The sequence below is a fragment of the Eubalaena glacialis genome, chromosome 2, assembly GCF_028564815.1.
Source record: "Eubalaena glacialis isolate mEubGla1 chromosome 2, mEubGla1.1.hap2.+ XY, whole genome shotgun sequence".
Taxonomy (NCBI): domain Eukaryota; kingdom Metazoa; phylum Chordata; class Mammalia; order Artiodactyla; family Balaenidae; genus Eubalaena; species Eubalaena glacialis.
This window is the reverse complement of record NC_083717.1, coordinates 75074554-75094896: the sequence shown is the minus strand read 5'-3', so window position 1 is coordinate 75094896 and position 20343 is coordinate 75074554. Positions and strand designations below refer to the sequence as shown.

At 40.2% G+C, this 20343-nt stretch overlaps 1 protein-coding gene across 1 annotated transcript in view; it reads right to left on the bottom strand.

Moving 5' to 3' along the window:
- The window catches only part of LOC133085142 (nuclear receptor ROR-alpha), a 593802-nt gene that overhangs the window by 173349 nt on the left and 400110 nt on the right, over positions 1 to 20343 (bottom strand). The window contains exon 2 of the mRNA XM_061182048.1: positions 4992 to 5021. The gene's annotated coding sequence lies outside the window, so the exon portion shown is untranslated. The remainder of the gene's footprint in view (positions 1 to 4991; positions 5022 to 20343) is intronic.

The following is a 20343-nucleotide window of genomic DNA, read 5'->3' as shown; positions in this document are numbered from 1 at the left end:
CCTGAAAGAACTTGAGTGTGGCTATTTCTCAGGTCTGTCCTAATGAAACATCCAGCCAGCAACTGAAATTATAATTCCCGTGAGTCACACCGTGAGTCACACCATGGGTCACATGGGTTGCCACAGCAACCTATTAACTATATAACCAAAGCACCTTCCATTAGCTTTGCCAAGAATGGTTCTTGAGTTTTCCTGGACTGTGAAAATAATGTGGGTGAGCCCCAAGTTTGGGGTTGCTAAGAGTCTGCAACCAAAAGGAATAGCCTCAAGGAAAGGAAAAGAAAACGAGAAAATAAGGCGACTGTACTTCTTGGGCCTCCTGAGTAAACGGCAACAACTGTGACAAATTGTTGGGTTGGTTTTGTGATATCAGCAAATACCCAAGGAGAGGTGGTCGAGGCCTCAAAACTCATTTTCTCTAAGTCAAACTTAAGCCAAGCCTCTAGGGGTAAGAAGTGAATACATTAACCTAGTCCACTTTAAATGATTGCAATAAATACTTTTTTTTCTTTAAAAATACAAAGGATTAGTTCTCAGAGAAATATTCTGAGTTGTACTAAAATATTTTTACTCTGGAGAACCAAAATCTCTTTATAAATAATACAGTGCTTTAAGTTTACATCTTAGGCATGAGCCTGCTGCAACCAAACATTTGCAAACGTACTAAATTCATTTTTAATGGTTATTTGGGTTAAGATTAAAAATTCCAGAAGCTTCAGAAGCATATTTGATTTTGCTATTTACTAGGGAAAACTGACATTCAGTTGGATTAAACTGACATATTTTCCTGATTGCTTACGGAGTAACTTGTAATTTTTACATGTTTGGAAGTTCCCGAGTGTGGAAGAAAGCAAGCAGAAGAGCCTTAAACAAGAAGAATAAGGAATATAATTTAGGATTATAAATTAGGTGGTTGGGATTAACATATACACACTACGATATATAAAATAGATAACCAACAAGAACCTACTTTATAGCACAGGAAACTATACTCGATATTTTATAATAACCTATAAGGGATAAGGATCTGAAAAAGATATATATATATAGATAGATAGATAGATAGATATAGATATAGATATCTATATCTATATCTATATCTGAATCACTGTGCTGTACACCTGAAACTAACATGACATTGTAAATCAACCATATTCAATAAGAAACAAACTCTACAAAAAAGAATAAGAAATACAAACAAGGATGAGAACAGGAGGAAGTGACAATGGTCTGTTGACTCTGGAAGCAATCCAGGGGCCGACCAGGTATCTTTCGGGTCTGCACTCTGGTGGCCGGCTGATAGATTCCCTAAGGTGATGAGCTATGATGCCAAACTTCCCAGTAGCTGGAAATAGCTAAGATTATTATCTGTTGTATTTTTCACTTTTTCATCTCTATATATGCCATCTTCTAACATTTTAGTGAATGCAGAACTACCCATGCAGAATTAGATGAAGAAGTCAGGAGCAAATTAACAGATTTGGCAAATAATAAAATATGGCAACTAATAAAAACCAAGACAGCAGTTGATTCCAAGAGAAAGATACTTATCCACACAGTACTATTACGGCAGGAATGAGACCAGAACAAACCTGTGAATCACAAAGCAAAAGCAGTCTTGCAAGTGTCCAATCAAATACAGGTGCTATATAATCAACCACAAAAATTAAATTAAAATTCTACACCACGGTGTAAAATTTCTCGAGTACATCCCTATCCCACAAGTAAAAACTCTCTTTTATGTTCACACAGCAAAACCCAGCAGCAACATTTCCTGTCAACAGCTGAAGAACATTGCAAATGTAAGAATTCCTTGACCAATTGGTCATGATGACTTCGTACAAGAAGCCCCAAGCTTTGCCTTCCCCCACCTGCCAAGTGAAGTTAATGACAAACACTGACGGTCCTATCCCAGGAACTCAGGAGAATCTGTGTTCTCCAAAGACCATGCTTGTGGATTTCTCTGAAGCTAACAATCAGATTTCCTTTCCTGGGAATTTCTTGCTTAACTCACCCAAAGCATTTTTTTAAAGAAGCAATACCTGTACTTTCCAGATAACAAGGTGGCCTAAAATATTACCAAGTGTCACAACTATTCAGGTTCATTTTGTAGTTCTTGCACCTCTGACTGGTGTACCTGTGAGCTGACACTCGGGTCTGATAATATATTCTGCAACTGTACATGTTCATTTGTAAGTGGAACAATCTCTCTGTGCGGGCAGTTAGGAAACCCAGATTGAAACTGCTAATGTGAGCTGACTTCAGCTGTTGATGATTATGTAGTCAAGCCTTGACCAAGGTTTCCTGAACCCTGGCTAAAATCGGAAGTCTTGAGACGGCCCAAAAATGAATTTGCACACTTCCCTGACAGTGAAACTTTTAAAAGAGCAGATGTCAAGATGATTTAAGAGGAGCTGAAATTTAACATCTTAAGAAAACTTATCAGCAAATTAAGACAGTTCAGTTTTTCAAGAAAAATCCGACAGATGCTAAAGAAGAAGTCATTTGGGTGATAGTTATTAGAGAAAGAACTGATTGATTTTCCTCCTCCTCACCAGTTGTGGGGCCTGTAGAGATGCTAAGATCAGAAATATGATGGGCTGTCTGCTGAGTTGGGTGACAAAAACAATCTCCATGTTTACGTGGCATAGAAGACTTTCACTAACATGCAACTTGGACAATTCAATTTCTCCTTGGCATGGGCAAAGTTTTGTGTCAACTGTCCTTTCAGGAGCTTTCTCCCCAACTTGTCATTGGGCCATTTTATTTTGGGCCCTCTCCCCCAAATCATGAATGTAAATATCAGCCACAAAAACCAAGATGACTTCTGATCTAAATCTTTCTATCAATTTAATATTTGAACTACATAAAGGAAGCTTTAAATCTTTCTACATTTACATTATGCTTAATCCCTAAGAATTTTCCTGCTGATTTTCACAGTTAGAAAGGCACTCAAAATCTACCCACTCTGGCTATATCTTGCTTTTGTTTTAAAGCAGGTATAGCTGATAGAGTTTATTAAGCCTCTGCTGAAAGACCAACCTGTTCTATTGCCTGTTACTGGAGTGCCACTTGTTTTTCACTAGCTACCACTCTCATGCTGTCACCCACATCCTTCCGTGAATTTAAATCCAACCACGGGTTATTATTTCTGCAATAGGCCAATGAAATTATCCTTAGGGATGACAATTCCTTAAAGGTCCTTATGGATGGATGGTCTCTATATTAAGTAACATCTATGGTCTCTCTGCTATTCGTTGAGGGGTATTCTTTGTATCCAGTGGAGTTGAACTAGTGGTTTTTGTCCATTTATCCAGGAGCCAAGTCATAATGCAAACAGTCAGCGGCTTTCTGTATGTTGCCAGGTGGCCAGGAGTCCATACCCCAAACCGCCATAAACAGTAGGCACAATCATCCGCCCCTGTTCAGGAGAGGCCCAGGACTGAGCTAGCAGAAAGACTGAATTACTTACCACCTCTAGAGTGGGTCCCACCAGGCCAGGGACGAGCTCATGGGCAAGGCTGTGCAAGGAAGCGCTCTGTACCATGCCTGCCCTGCGGATATACAGAGGACTTCAGTCTCCTGCACTGTCAATCTCTCAGTCATCATGAGCTCAATTATGCACCGACAACAGCAAGAACAACAACAACGACGACAACAAAACAACCCCCAAAAAGCTAAGGGCCACAGACTACCCTGGTGGAGGGACAGCCAACTGGAACCGTGTGTTGAGAGACGAGGTGCTGTCCTGAGCACGTGTCCATTACGGGCCTGAGCTTTGCCTCTTTCCTCAAACATTCCACTGAAGCCCACGGGAGAGCCACGTGGAGAGACAGCAGGACTGGGCCCTAAAAGTCAGGCAACCATCAAATTGGGTGGGGTTGCTTTTGGTTTTTTTTTTTGTTTGATTTTTGTTTTTTTTGCTTTTTATGTTTGTTTTCTACAAATACAGATAGACAGACAGACAAACCCAAGAGCAGATTTCAAGAATCAACTGAGGCACAAGATAAACTACTTTGATGGTACACAGATTTTTTTTTTCCTCCAAATGGTTCACATGAAATCAAAAATTTTCAAAGCATAAATAGGAAAAATTGGGGGACACGTCTTTGTCGGCCCTAAATTGTGCCGTAAATATCTCCATTGCTTGCCTTAGAAGGATGCCCAAACACATCTCGTAGGTAGCACATATCTGTGGTCTAAAAGAGTTATCAAATTCTAATGACATTCTTAATTGAAAGTCTAAATAATATGCTGGTCAAGTACAGTGAAAGTTGACTGCCTGCCATCAATGACGTATTGGTTTCATCCTGAGGATCAAGGCACAGTCAAACATCATTGCTCAGAATGCAGATCACAACACTTTACATTGACGTGAGTTTGTAAACTTATGGTGGAGTTCAAATGAAGGCAATTGATGAAAGCAGTTGAACCTGAGAGGTGGGAATGAATACAGAGGATAAATCCAGCGCACATTTCCACATCAAACTACCCATGCCATTTACCAGGGCCCCCAAAGGCCACACGAGCGGCAGCGCCTAGATTCCCGGTCAGTATCTCTGATCCACAGACACAAGTACAAAACGGCCTAAATCGTGAACTAGTGGTGAGGAAAAGGAGACCAAAGCTTAAAAGAAATCAAGGTGGTGTTTCCTAGAAACATACCAACTTGTCTAAGAAGGATCCAGAGTAAGGGCGATCAGTAAGTAATTAAGTGATCCTCCTGGCTAGATTTTATGGTTTTTCTAAAGATGAGTGGCTTGAATCGCTAGAATTTATCACACTATGTCTAGACTCTCTTTAACACACACTCAGTACAAACTGGTGGAGATGTACCACTTCCGACCACTACAGGTAGAGAAGTATGACCTCTGTTGACCATGGATCACAGCTGAAACATTAGTTTATACTTGAAAGGCCACAGCAGCCAGACATATGCGAATTCCAACTCTTCAGAAAACTTTGGACAAAAAAAAAAATGCATTACTTACATGTATGTGTCTTCTTTGTTACTGAGATACCTAGAAGAGAAGAAACAATGACAAAGGTAAGAAAGGAGCCTGTGTGTACTTCTTAGAATGTACATCATCCCCAGTGTACTCAGAAACGCATTTTGTTCAGATGGGGATGGAGAGGCAAGATGCATCTTCATCTCACATACAGCATCACTGGATCTACCCCAGTGTAACGAAACCATTAACGATGGGGCCAGCAAGCATTGCCTACTGGCTTAAGAGGTTCTGTGGTAAAAAGTAGCAGCACGGACAGTAATTAAACAGAGTGAGAGAAGACTTATTTCTGATTTTAAATAGGGGAGACGATCATGTTTATAGGCAGAGTGGGGAAGATTTAAGGCACAAGAGAGTGAAGCCAACTTACTCAGACAAGAGTGAACTGAGCCACAGAGCAATTAATTTGCTCTGGCCATTGATTTTGTGTTTACTTTTTAATGAAAATGACTCTCTGCTCACATGAAGCATCACTTTTAATGGTGAGGGAAAATACATCCACAAACTGTACCTCTCTGTCTGTACTTGTTAAAGTCAGAAGGGGAATGACGGCTACTTCTCGGCAAATGGCAGCACAATGAACAAAAACTATATGAAAACATAAGGGGTTCATGAGTCAGCACCCTTGATACGTCTAAGATGCTTTATAGAGAGCGGGTGAAGAATGGAACTGGGCAAGATTCTGCACATAAGACCGCAGAAAGATAACGTGAACGCACACTTCAATGCAAACAGTGCTATCGCCACTTCAGAAGTGCTCCATTTTGAATTCTGTATGCTTCATTCTTCTTGGGGATATTCTTGAGACCAAATAGGCTCAAAGTCATAAAGCTCTTGAAAACATTTAGCCTGTGACTAAGAAGTGTGGTAAACCTTGCATGTCTTTTTTTCTTTCAAGTTATTAAGAGAACTATTTAACCCTCCTCTGGAAAGTAACACTGTTGAAAAATTTGGCACTCAGATCAGACCTATTACTTAGCCATGGAATGTATCGGACACGGAAGAAATCCGTTATGAAAATCCATGGTATAGCACAGGGAGAACAGCTCGGTGCTTTGTGACCACCTAGAGGGGTGAGATAGGGAGGGTGGGAGGGAGACGCAAGAGGGAAGAGATATGGGGACATATGTATATCTGATTCACTTTGTTATAAAGCAGAAACTAACACACCATCGTAAAGCAATTATACTCCAATAAAGATGTTAAAAAAAAATCCACGGTAGACATCAAATAAAACAAAGCTAGTGCCAAAATTGTGCACCAAGACCAAAATCACACACTTGTTCCCCCACAAATTTCCACAGGACTTATTTAGGGAAGCTGAAATTACATAGCCCAACTCAAATTCTTTTTCTCCCCCCTTCCTATGGAGAAAAACACAACTATTGTCTTTTATCATGTTTGATTTGGCTTCGCACAGTGAAGTTAGAAGCTTCTGCAAAGAGTCTTGAAGGCTCTCTCACGTGGGAACTAACCAAAGGGTTTGAGGAGTTTTTGAAATAAGCTTTTTCATGGGAAGGGAACTGCCCCCAACAGCAGCAGTGAATCAAGTTGAAAATCTGAATACCACTTGCAACTCCAGCTCATGACACCAGCACCAATAAATGGATACTTTAGTGCTCTTTCAGCATTATGAGAGCTATATGTGTACTTTCCTTAGGAAACGATGCTTTCGGTAAAATCACTTTGAAGAGAAAGTGCTTATGCTGTCACTCCTGATTATTCAGAACCTTCACACAATTGGATTTAACACAGCCCCAAACAGACCTATCTATATTCGCTGAGTGTGGAACTATTTTCTCCTGACATCCAAAAGCCTGATGAAAATACCACTGCTTTGACTTTTCTACTTAAATTTATTATACAGTGTGATGCAGTGTTCTCATCAAATATTTTCATGACGATTATAATGATAATAGATTTTGAAAATCTTTCCAGGAAAGCTGCTTGATCCTTGAGATCACAGCAGCATGGAGCTAAAACTTCTCATATCTGTCTCCAGGAGACAGCATGACTTCTGTAACAGCACAAACTCAGCCCCTCAGTTTCGTTTAACTGCCAATTAGCGATCAGTATAAGTAATTGGGAGATATACCTACACAAGAGTTGCTAGATTTAGCAGAAACAATACAGGATCTCCAGTTACACTTAAATTTCAGACACTAGCAATTTGTTGTTTATCTGAAATTCAAATGTAACTGAGCATCCTGTATTTTATCTGGCAACCCTAACCTATAGAAATAAAATGTAAATTATATCTATCACATGCAAGGAAAAACATACCAATAAATTAATAGATACACTTTTATGGAGAAAGGCTTAAAAAACACATCCCTCTCACAAAAGCAATATTTTTTAAAGTGCATTACAACTCCTAATTATGGAGACATAACTGTGTATAATATTTTCTTTTTTTCAATTTTTTTACTTAATAGCCATTATGAAGACAAAATTCTATTTCTCTAGGAAAAGCAAACGAACTGAAACAATGTGAACACACAAAAGACAAATTTAATGAAACAATCAGAAAATTTATTGGAATTCCCTTCCTTCTCCTCTCCTGAAAAATAACTGTGCTCACACTAACGTCTTGTGTCTCTCCTTTCTCTATAGAAGCTCCAGTACTTCATATTAACTGACTCCACAGAAGTGAAAAAAAAAAAAAAGCAGAAAAAAAAAAAAAAAAGAAAATGTCCTTCTCATTTCACAGATGGGTCAACTAAGGACAATTTAATCATCACAATAAAAATTTTCTGTAGAAAGTTAATATCTGATGGGAAGTGAGTCCATGGTATGTATTTAAAGCTACCTAAGGAGGTAAAAGAACTGTACTCAAAAACTGTAAGACGCTGATGAAAGAAATTAACAATGACACAAAGAGAAAGATACATGGTGTTCTTGGATTGGAAGAATTAATATTGTTAAAATGATCATACTACCCAAGGCAATCTACAGATTCAATGCATTCCCTATCAATATACCAATGGCATTTTTCACAGAACTAGAAAAAATAATTTTAAAATTTATGTGGAAACACAAAAGACCCCAAATAACCAAAACAATCTTGGGAAAGAACAATGGAACTGGAGGAACCACGCACCCTGACTTCAGAATATACTACAAAGCTACAGTAATCAAAACATTATGGCACTGGCACATAAACTGATACATAGATCAATGGAACAGAAGAGAGAGCCCAGAAATAAACCCATGCACTCATGGTCAATTCTTCTACGACAAAGGAGGCAAGAATATACAGTGGAGAAAAGATAGCCTCTTTAGTAAGTAATGCTGGGAAAATTGGATAGCTACATGTAAAAGAATGAAATTAGAACATTCTCTAACACCATATACTAAAGTAAACTCAAAATGGATTAAAGGCCTAAATGTAAGACTGGAAACCATAAAACTTCTAGAGGAAAACATAAGCAGGACACTCTTTGACATAAATTGTAGCAATATTTGCTTTGGCTCTGTCTCCTAAAGCAAAGGAAATAAAAGCAAAAATAAACAAATGGGACCTAATTAAACTTAAAAGCTTTTGCACAGCAAAGGAAACCTTCGACAAAATGAAAAGACAACCTACTGAATGGTAAAAAACATTTGCAAATGATATGACTGATAAGGGGTTAATATCCAATATAAATAAACAGCTCATACAACTCAACATCAAAAAAGCAAACAACTCAATTAAAAAATGGGCAGAAGACCTGTATAGGCATTTCTCCAAAGAGGACATGCAAATGGCAAATAGGCACATGAAAAGATGCTCAACATCACTAATCATCAGGGAAATGCACATCAAAACCACAATGAGATATCACCTCACACTGGTCAGAATGGCTATCATCAAAAAGAACACAAATAACAATTGTTGGTGAGGATACAGAGAAAAGGGAGCCCTTGAACACTGTTGGTGGGAACGTAGATTGGTGCAGCCCCCGGGGAAAACAGTATGGAGGTTTCTCAAAAAACTAAAAACAGAACTACCAAATGACCCAGAAATTCCACTCCTGGGACTATATCTGAATAAAAAACAAAAACACTAATTCAAAAAGATACATGCACCCCAATGTTCATAGCAGCATTATTTACAATTGCCAAGATAAGGAAGAAACCTAAGTTTCCATCAACAGATGAATGGATAAAGATGTGGTACACACACACACACACACACACACACACACACACATATATAATGGAATATTACTCAGCCATAAAAAAGAATGAAAATTTTGCAGTTTGCAGCAACCTGGATGGACTTGGAGGGTATTATGCTCAGTGGAATAAGTCAGACAAAGAAAGACAAATACTGTATGATATCACTTATATGTGGAATCTAAAAAATACAACAAAACTAGTGAATATAACAAAAAAGAAACAGAATCACAGATATAGAGAACAAACTAGTGGCTACCAGTGGAGGGGAGGGGTGAGATGGGGGAGGGGATTAAGAGGTACAAACTATTATGTGTAAATAAGCTACAAGGATACATTATACAACATGGGGAATACAGTCAATATTTTATAATAATTACAATGGAGTATAATTTAAAAATTGTCATTCACTATATTATACACCTGTAACTTACATAATATTATACACCAACTATACTTCAATAAAACCCAGAAAAACCCTGGTATAGATAGTGCATCTAATAAGAGTAAATATTAAAAAAAAAAAGAAAAAGATTTACTCCCCAAAGCATATCACTCAGCAGTCAGCTCTATAACTAATTTAAACCTACAGGGTCCTGTCCCCCAGCCTTAGCTAAGCCAGGAATCCCCACCAGGGCTTGGGTGAAAGAGATACTTGAGAGGTCTGTGTGCCCTGGTTTGCAACCAGCAGCCATTTCTTCATCCCCCTCCTCCTTAAATGGGGTGGCTGGGTCTTCCGTTTCTCTTTCTTCTCATTTCCCCAGAGGTTGCACGATTCCTGTCTTTCTCGTCATAGAGCTCATCCTTTCTGAAATCACAGCAGTCTACGTTGCCCATCTTTGTCCTCAAGAGGAAGGGGTAAGACTTATCCAAACCTAATGCTACTAGCAGTGACCCTGAATCAACCATTCTAGGAGAGTTGGGTTTTCTAAAGATAAATTATGATGAATGATTAGGAGGCAAATAGCTCTAATTCTACCCAGAAGTGGAAAAGAATAAACTTTTTAAAGGCAGTTTTTAAGATAACTGGATTTGGAGTCAAGTTGACCTGAACTTACATTCTTAGTCCATCCACTTTCCTACCCAAGGCTGAGAGACCTTGGGCAACTTACTTCACTTCTCTGGGCCTGAATTTCCAGGTCTCTACAATTGTATATAATCATAGTAATACTCAAAAGGCTGTTGTGAAAATCCATACAAAATAAGGATGTGTAAAGACCTTCACAAAGTGGGAAGTGTGATATAAATGTTAATTATTAACTTTCACAAAAGGTGGGCAACCCACACAGTCTTACTTTAACAAAGGTGAATTAGAATGTTCTACTGAAAGCTATGCCATAGCTACTCATGATTTCCTGGGTTTCACACTGACTCATAGCCCGGGACTCTGATTTTCAGACCGAGGGCTCTGACTTCAAAATTCATATCTGATGGAGGAGAGCGTAAGACAGAGAACCGAGTTTCTAAAACTAAGTGTACTCTGTTCTAGACCCCAAACTCCCCTGGACTCTACTCTCTAAAATCAAGGGAAGATACTTGCTCATGGGCAGGTAAGCTAAGTGGGCAAAGGACTTGGATCACCACCACCAAAGGGTGTCAAACCAAGTCCAGATGTTGTGAAGGTTTTGATACACTTCCCAATGTCTGGGAAGTGACACCAATATCCTTCCCCAGAGATTCACGAACAGACCACTGGGCAGAGGCATGCACGCCACAGAGATTGGGACTTCGTGGAGTTGCGGAAGAGTGATGGGTGGGACCAACTCTCTAAATGCAAAGCACTCACAAACCGTGAACCAAAAGTGACCTTGCTGAATGTTTTGGGAAAGTCACTTAACTTCTCTGGGCCTTAGTTTTCTCATCTGTAGAATGAGATAGCTGAACTACACGTTTTCTTGATTTCCCTTCTAGAGCCTTGATCAATGACTCCTTGCCGTGCTTTCAAGCTACCAAACCAAACTTCCTCTAAGCAACAGGCTGCCAGATCTACTTCTCAGTGTGAAAAAAATCTAATGTAGCTCACAATCAAGGGCAATCCCCTGAAACTTTTTTCTTTTTGCCTTTAAAAACCAAAGAAGAAAGAAGGCAGTATCCACAAAACGCTGTATAAGTAAAAGATACACTTCTTTTGAGTGATATTTTTAAATTATCTGGGCTAGAGAAAAATGGTACCTTTTGATAAAGTTGTGAGACTCCTTATAATCTTACCCAGCCCATCATATATATACATATACATATATATATATATAAATATATATATATATATGGAGAGAGAGAGAAACATTCCCAGGTAATGCTTTAGAGTAATTTCTAACTTAATGCTATGATAACAATTTTAAATTGACAAGTAATATCCTTAAAACGAAGGGGAAAAAATCTCCACAACGACTCTCCCCAAACTAGGACCTCTAATACAGCAAGATTCCCTGACTCTATTTAGCCGACTATGCTTCAAAGTAAAGCAAAGGAAAAGTCACGAAAATACCACAAATTTATCACTGTCAGGGTATCAGTAGTTTCACAGTTACAGTTATGGCAGAGCAGAGCACTTGAGGGATAGAATCTGATTTTTCCAATCAGTGCCAAATCTTGGACCAATTAACTTCCTTGATGGACTTCTTAACTCTCTTGGTTTCTGGGCAATTGTCTGGGTACCAAGTTTATTTTAACTTTTTTTTTTTTTTTTTGGTAAGAAATGGCATCTTTTCTCCTCCCCAGACATACCAATTACCACAATGGCATTTCCAGAGGCCCTGCATTTTGGACAAGTCCCTAGCTACAAAGATGCCCTTTTGCCACCTTGCTAATATTCAGCCTGTGTGCCTTCTCTTGTCCTCTCTCACAATGAGATAACAATTGTTGAGACAGAGATATATGCAACGTGTATAAGTTCTGTGTTAGAATAAAAAACAGAAAGAAAAAGAAACACAACAAAAAAATACCTGAAATAACAGATACACACTACTACCGTATATAAAAGAGATAAACAACAAGAACCTACTGTATAGCACAGGGAACTATATTCAATATCTTGTGATAACCTATAAGGGAAAAGAATCTGAAAAATAACATATATATATATATATATATCTATCTCTGAATCACTTTGCTATACAACTGAAACTAACACAACATTGTAAATCAACTATACTTCAATAAAAAAATACCTAAAATAAGATGCTGTGCAGTTTTTCTTTTCTTCTTTTTGTTTTTAAATAGATCAGTGTTTCTCTATTTCAAGTGAGTGTGTGTGGCAGGGAGAAGGAGAGGTGCTGAACGATAATTAACAAAATCTGTTCAGTAATGGGCCCGCTTGTTACATGCATGTACACATGCCCCAGAACACTAACTCTTCATTTCATTTCTAGAAAAGGAGGGCTCCAAATACGAAGGCCTTTGCAAGATTTATTCTCCCTCCTCACAAGATGCCTGCATTAAATAAGACGCCCATTATTCAAGCCGTGATCTTGGGAGAATGGCTTAACCACTCTTGAACCTCTGTTTTCTTATCCATAAAACGGGGATAAAATTCTCAGTGCTGGGTTTATAGTAAGACTTAAATAAGGCAATTCACGTGGGACACATAGCAGAGTGTCTCCTTCCTTTTAAAGATGTTTCTAATTGCAGATACTTTGCACTGGATAAACAGAGAGCTACCCCTTGGGTGAAGACAGGCAATACCCATTAATTAGAGCCCTGCTGTTAAACAGGTGGATAATCTGGTAAATAAACGTTTGAGAGCAAGGGCAGAACTTTCAAACTAAAATCTGGAAGATTAGACCTCCCTCCTGCCATAAAACCAACAAACACAGTGACAAGGTTGAGATCCTCTGGGCCCACCTGCTCCCTCCCGTCTTTCTCTTTCACTTCCTCATTGTAAGGAGCTGGTAGTTAAAACAGCAATTTATATGCAGCGTAAGAACATGAGATAAGAAACAAGGCCCAGCATGTAGGCTTTTTTTTTTTTTGAATGGCTAACAATTGTTTCATAAAGAAAACCTACCACTTTGTGCTGGCCTCTGTCCCCACTCCTCCCAGCCCTGACTTGTCCCATGAGCTTGCTCTATTCCACACTGTCAAGGAGAGAATCAGTGCAGGATTCAGATCAGGAACACAGCCCGAATAGGGCCTCGCCAAACAAAATGATGTTACAAAACAATGTCCTTGTCTAGGACAAAAGAGCTATTAATGATAATCAGTACATATTATTGAAAGTGCTCCAAGTAATCTCTGGACTTTGTTTTAAAAATTCTTAATGGACACTAATGCTTAGGGTTCACTCAAAAGAGAAATAAATTATGTGCCAGGGTTGCAGGGACCAAGGACAACACTAGGAAGGCATCAAAACATTAGCAACATTACGACAATCAAACATTTTTTAATTGCATTAAAAAGCCTTTAAAAGTCATTTAGAAATACTAATTATGAAGATAAATAATACTTTAACGTGAGGTTTCTTTTATGTTAGATTTGAGCCTAGGTTGAGCTGTTTCGATAATACTTCAGCTCCTTTACCAATCGAGGTACTTTTTACAACACACACACAAAATTAATTTTAGTTTGAAAAATGGTTATGGGAATGAATAAGAGAAATTTTTTCTGGTTTTTGAATTTAAAAAAAATGTTTATGATTGCACTCCATCTCTAGGTCATATTTCCTGACATATGTGCCCAGAAATATCTTTTAGTTTTGGGCGGGCAGGACAGAGCTATACACTCTTTCAAGTCCTCCCTTTATCTTTGACAAAACAGTTCCAAGCACAAAACATCATTCCTGGTCCTCCAGCAAAGGCAACATCAAGAGACCATCAGTCTATCCTAGAAAGAAATTTTGCGACTAAACTTATTTGGGAAACATCCACTTTCTCTCTTAGAGATGACTATTCACTGCATTATGAGAAGTCCATACCTAAGGAGGGTAATTTCTCCTCTTATGGCTTGCTGGTGCCAAATGTATGATTAGCACTAACGGACATTAAGAATAGTAAGAATCTTTGTTCTTTCACATTGATTTCCTTTTATCAAGTCTCTATCCTGAAAATGGAGTTACCCATTAGATATTACTTGGTTAACTTAAATTTGATCTTGGAGAGCTCTGGGCAGAGACGTGAACTGACAACTATTAACACTTCCAGCTTAGCCTTCTGGAATTGAGTAGTTTTATCTTATAAGTGAGTGATCCAACTCAGGTAAAGATCAACATATTTTACCACGCTTTTCCAGGAAACGCTTTACTTATTGCCTCTGAAATCTGTTGAAATTATCTATCTTTGCTACTAATAGGGCAGGGACTGACTTGAATGATCTGTAGGTGACTTGCTTGGATGTTGTCAAACACGTGGCTCTAGCTTCAATGCCCCAAATCAAAGCTACCAGAACTGGTTGGACAAGGATGACCCAAAGATTATGGAGTTGGGGCCCCAAAGCAAGTCAGGCTTCTCATATATTATATCCTTGTATATGGATACTCCTCATATATTATGTCCTTGTATACTCAACATAATCATACCTCATGGACCATGGATCCTGGTCAGCATACCAGGTCAAGGCAAGTAATGACTGAAGAAATCTCACCTGGTCTGCAGCCATCCCAAACCAAAGTCTGCTACTGATGTCAGAAGCATGGATAAAGCAAGGGTATACTAGTTATGGCAAAGGAGGAAACAATTCCACGGGTTCACTCATGTGCTGAATCACCTAGAAAGGAGAGGGAATCTGTTGAAGTGGAAACAAGGGGAATTTGGCTCTAAATTTGGAGGAAATGAGCTCTACTCTCAGAACTAGGATGAACTAAAAGCCCCAGAATCCAATGGGGTATCAAATAAGTATTTAGAAGTGGAGAGATGGCTTCAGTTATTCCTGAATGTACAGGATACCAAGGGTCTGCAAAGGTTACTAAAAATGTCAACATTATTATCATCTTGAAGAAGAAAGATGAAAAGTCAAATTAAGTCAACTATCTATAGCCTTTCTACTCTCCTCTGATGACAATTTTTGGCAATTTGTCTGGATTGACCACTGCTGGGTGACAATTCAAGAAAAGAAGGTAGTTGCCAGGGCATTTGCTTTGCATTCACAGAATTTATCGAGTGTGATAATGATTAGATGCAGAAACTCTTCTCCCATATGAGATTTAGAGTCAGGAAAACTGGATCCCAGGTCTAGCTCTGTCACTTGTCAGCTGTGTGAGTTTGGCCAGAATACTTTATCTTTCGGAGCCTCAGTTTCCTCATCTCTGAAACAAGGGAAAATTTTTTTCTCCTTTCATCTGGCAGTGCAAACACTGGAAATGTAGGCTTAGGAAGTAGTTATGGATGAACACCAGGCTTTCATCACAACATTGTTTCTATAAGCAACACATGAGGGGGGAAACCACTCACATGTCAACAGTAGAGGAAGAGTTAAGTAAACGATGTATGTTGACATAATGGAATACTCTACCATTATTAAAATAATGAAAACTTAATCGCAGGCTTCCCTGGTGGTGCAGTGGCTAAGAATCTGCCTGCCAATGCAGGGGACACAGGTTCAAGCCCTGGTCCGGGAAGATCCCACATGCCGCGGAGCATCTAAGCCCGTGCGCCACAACTACTGAGCCTGCGCTCTAGAGCCTGCGATCCACAACTACTGAGCCCACGTGCCACAACTACTGAAGCCCGCGCACCTAGAGCCCGTGCTCCGCAACAAGAGAAGCCACTGCAATGAGAAGCCCATGCACTGCAACAAAGAGTAGCCCCGGCTCACCGCAACTAGAGAAAGCCTGCGTGCAGCAACAAAGACCCAACGCAGCCAAAAATAAATAAATAAAGTAAATTAAATTAATTTTAAAAAATTAAAAAAAAATCGCAAAGAAAGATGTCTTAAGAAAAACAAAGGCTAAAAAATATACACCAGATTAATGACATTGGTTATCTCTGAGTGGAGGAATTATGAATGATTAGTATTTTATCTTCTTTGTCTATGTTTTTTTAAATTTCTATAATAAAGCTGTACAAATAAGATTTTAACAATAACAAAGAAAAGTCAATATTAAAATGAAATAATGAATGGAAATGTGACTTAATATTGGTTATTATCACAAACATCACCTCTCTGGGACCATTAGGAGACCCAGTTCCCTATGGCAACTACTAATTGCATTACACACTCCAGGGAACTCTATCTGAAGTCTTTAGTATATGTGTGATGGCATAGCTGGCAACTATAGGAGGGCCCCATGGTGATGGGCAATCTCATAATACAGTTGACTCTTGAACAACTCAGGGTTAAACCACATATAACTTATAGTTGGCCCTCTATAACCATGGTTCCTCCACATCCATGGGTTCAACCAACATTGGACCGTGTAGTATTGTAGTTCTTACTATTGAAAAATATCCGCCTGTAAGTGAACCCGTGCAGTTCAAACCCATGTTGTTCAAGGGTCAGTTGGACTTGGTAAAGTAGTAATCAAACCACCAATCAACCTGCTGATGAAGGTCTGAAAAATAAGCCTTTTTGAGTTCAATGCATAATGTTCTAGAATGCAGTGAGAAACCTGGACTCTTATGTTGGACAAGCCTTGACTCCTGGGCAAACAAGCGTCCTTTAGCTACCTAATAGAGGTTCTGTTTATCCTGATGACTAAGGGTATCTGATTGCGCTGTCAGCACATTCTAGCATTCAGGTCCCCCATGGGTTTGTGGAGACCTCTGCAGAGCATGTGTGGTCTCAGACACTGATCACAAATCCCTCAAGACAAGAGTGAGCCCTTTTGTCAGTATCCCCTGAGAAGTCGCTGGGACTCAGAGCCATGTAATGTGAAGAGCAGGATCTTTGGAGGAGATCCAGCCAGGAGACCCAGGCTGCAAGCCCAGCTTCACCACCAACAGTGAAGTCATTTCACTTTAGGCAAGTTAGTTAGCCTGAGCTGCAGTTTCAATTTCTGTGGGATGGAGGTAAGAATACCTTTATGTGGGGCTGTTATGATCATCAAATGGAACACACACCGCAAAGCTGAAAGCTGTCAATGGTTCTTGAATTCCATTACCTAAGCAAGGTATCTTACACCAATGCGTTGGAATGTCCCCATGGAGAAGGGAATGAAAAAAGGCCTATACGTCCTTGGACTGTGGCATTAAGGTGGCACTGAGCTTCAGAACAAACTATGGGTTCTTTCTGAGACTGATATATCTTGTCATAATTTGTTTGATTTCAGTTAGCACAGCCCTCCCTCCCTCCCTCCCTCTCTCTCTCTCTCTTCCTGCTTCTTTTAGTCTTAAGAAGATTGTAATGGCTTGAATTACATTCCCCAAGAAGATATGTTCAAGTCCTAAGCCTTGGTACCTGTGAATGTGAACTTATTTGGAAATTGGGTATTTACAGATGCGGTCAAGATGAGGTCATATGGGATTAAGGTGGGCCTTCAATCCAGTGATTGCTGTCTTTACAAGAGAAAGGAGAGGGATATTTGGATACAGAGACACAGAAGATACACAGAGAAGGTCACATGAAGATGGAGGCAGAGACTGGAGGGATGTAGCTACAGGTCAAAGAATGGTAAGGACTGCCAACAACTATCAGAAGCTAGGAGAGAAACTTCTAGAAATTCTCCCCTAGAGACTTCAGAGGGAGCATGGCCCTGCTGATTTTGGACTTTTAGCAGCCAGAACTGTGGCAGAACACATTTCTGCTCTTTTAAGCCACGCAGTTTGTGGCAATTTGTTACAGCAGCCCCAGGAAATTAATACAAAGGTCCAGGAAACTTTAAGAGTTTAAGTTATCTTGACAATACTCTGGAATTTTTCAAAAACAGGATGTGGCAGTTTTCCTGCTACCCCTTGAAATCCATTCTCCCATCTTCCATGGCAGGCACATTTTATTTTATTTCATTTCATTTTATTTTTTAAAAAATTTGGCTGTGCCATGCGGCATGTGGGATCTTAGTTCCCCGACCAGGGATTGAACCCGCGCCCCCTGCATTGGAAGCGCAGAGTCTTAGCCACTGGACCGCCAGGGAAGTCCCAGCAGGCACATTTTAGATGGGCAGACAGAGGGCCAGTTAGAGTCTGCATTTCCCAGAGTCCCTTGGGGCTGGGTACGGCCACAACCCTAGGTTCTCCCCAAGAATTGTGATCCGAAGGAGGGTGTGTAACTTCCATGTCACTTAAAAGGAAACGAAGGAAACTGCTTGCCCAGATCTCCCCTCTCTCTCTTCCCGTAGACTGGAACTTGCATGAGACCGCCACCCAGTTCCAGCCATGTGGGAAGGGCCATCTTTGGAGGCAGGACCGTGGAGCTCGTGAGCCGGGCTTCCAGGGCAGCCTCCACTGGCTCAAACCCCACAGGCGAGAGAAGCAAATCCCTATCTCATAGAGGCCACTGTGTTGTCGGGTCTCTTTGCTACAGCAGCTTCTAGCCTTTACCCTAACAAATACAAATGATCAGGAAGTAACTCTCGTTTACAGTTTAGAACCACCAAATGTTAGATCTGGAAGAGTCTTAAGAAATTGCACCTCTCCCTGGATAAGGACTCAGAAACTTTAGGGCCTGAGAGCAATTAGGGGATTGGTTCCAAGTCAACCGGCCAGTGAGAAGCAGGGCAGAGAATGGCGCTCAGCTCTGCAGGCTCTGAGGCCTGGCTGCGTTCAAGTCTCCCCACAATCATACAAGACACCTCAGCAGACCACCCACATCATTTAGAAGCATCACTTAAGCTAGACCGACTTTTTCAGCTGTCAATCAGATCCCGTCAGTCTCCTGCTCAAACTCCTTCCATGGCTCGTAAGGTCCTCCACACGACCCAGCCCACCTGGGTCTCCACCTCGTGTTCTCCGCTCCCTACCTGGCCTAGCTCACTCTTCTACACTTGGATTTTCTCTAAAGTTCTGAGCTTGCTCTGGCCCTGAGTCCTGTCTGCTTATGACTCCCTCTGCCTGGTTCAATTTTCCTCCAGATTTTCCGAGTCCTCCCTCACACCCACTCCTATCTCCACTCACAGGCCACTTCCTCTCAGGATGCTACCCCACCAGCTTATCCAGAATTGTGTTCCCTGCCCCATTCTCCACTTTGCTTTACTTTTCACAGTTATTTCTCTCCTGACATTCTATTAAATAGTTGACGTGTGTCTTTCCAACAAGGTCAGCTCTTGCCGGCTGGAACTTCGTGTTCCTGATTTATCACTGAACTTTTTAGTGCTTTGAATGTACCTGGCACAAAGGAGAAGCTCGAGAAAATTTGTCCAGGGAACGAAGATGGCTCCCAGAAGCTATGCGTCTAGTTTACCGATTGTGACCCCAAAGCTTAGTCTTCCAGAAATATACAGAGGGCCCAAGGGGAATATAGATGGTGGGCCAAGTGCTAAATGAGACGGTTTAGGGGCACAGAAGGAAAGGTTTGCCCAGGTGAAGAGAAAGTGGAAGGCTCCATACAAAAAGTGAGAGGGGGGAGAACACATACCGACCCCAGTACCCACAGCAGAGGTCAGGCAATCAATAGCAAAGTTAAAATGGCCCTTTTAAACACTTCTGATAAAATCAATTTGGTCATTACCGGAGCTGAACACAGGGCACATCGGCCTTATCTGTTAGCAAGATCTTTATGATCTTGTTAACGGATCCCCGACATAGAAGCTGTAAAGGTTATAACCCAACTTGTAAAGCTAATCTCATATTGGCTCTGGGATAATAAAGAACCTACACAAAAATTCCCACTTAGCCATATGTTATAGCAAGAAGCAAGGGCTTGCGTGCCTTCTCACACATGGCAATTCAGAATAGTTTAACTCTCCCACTGCTGAGATGGCGAAAGCTATTTTGGAAGCAGTGACTTCAGTACTCAAGGTTCTTAGATAGAGGTTGGGTTTAGCAATCTCCCTTCTATTCAAAGTGACTTAAAAATAAAAGTCAGGATACCACCGCCACTGAATTATGCTGGGACCGAGAGGAAATAGCAGTTTGGCAAAAGTCTCTTTGCCAAACGTAGTTTTTTATTTTTATTTTTTAAAGATAGTTCTGTTTTATATTTGTATACCCCAGAGTTCAAATCCTTGTATTATTATTATTATTATTATTTGATATGTGAGTTTGGGGTCATTCTTCTTAAATTGAATAATGCAGCATCATTTCTTCATTCATACCCTTCTGGACCGCATGGTCCAGGGCATATCTATGGGAGTAGTACTGAAAGGGAAAACCAG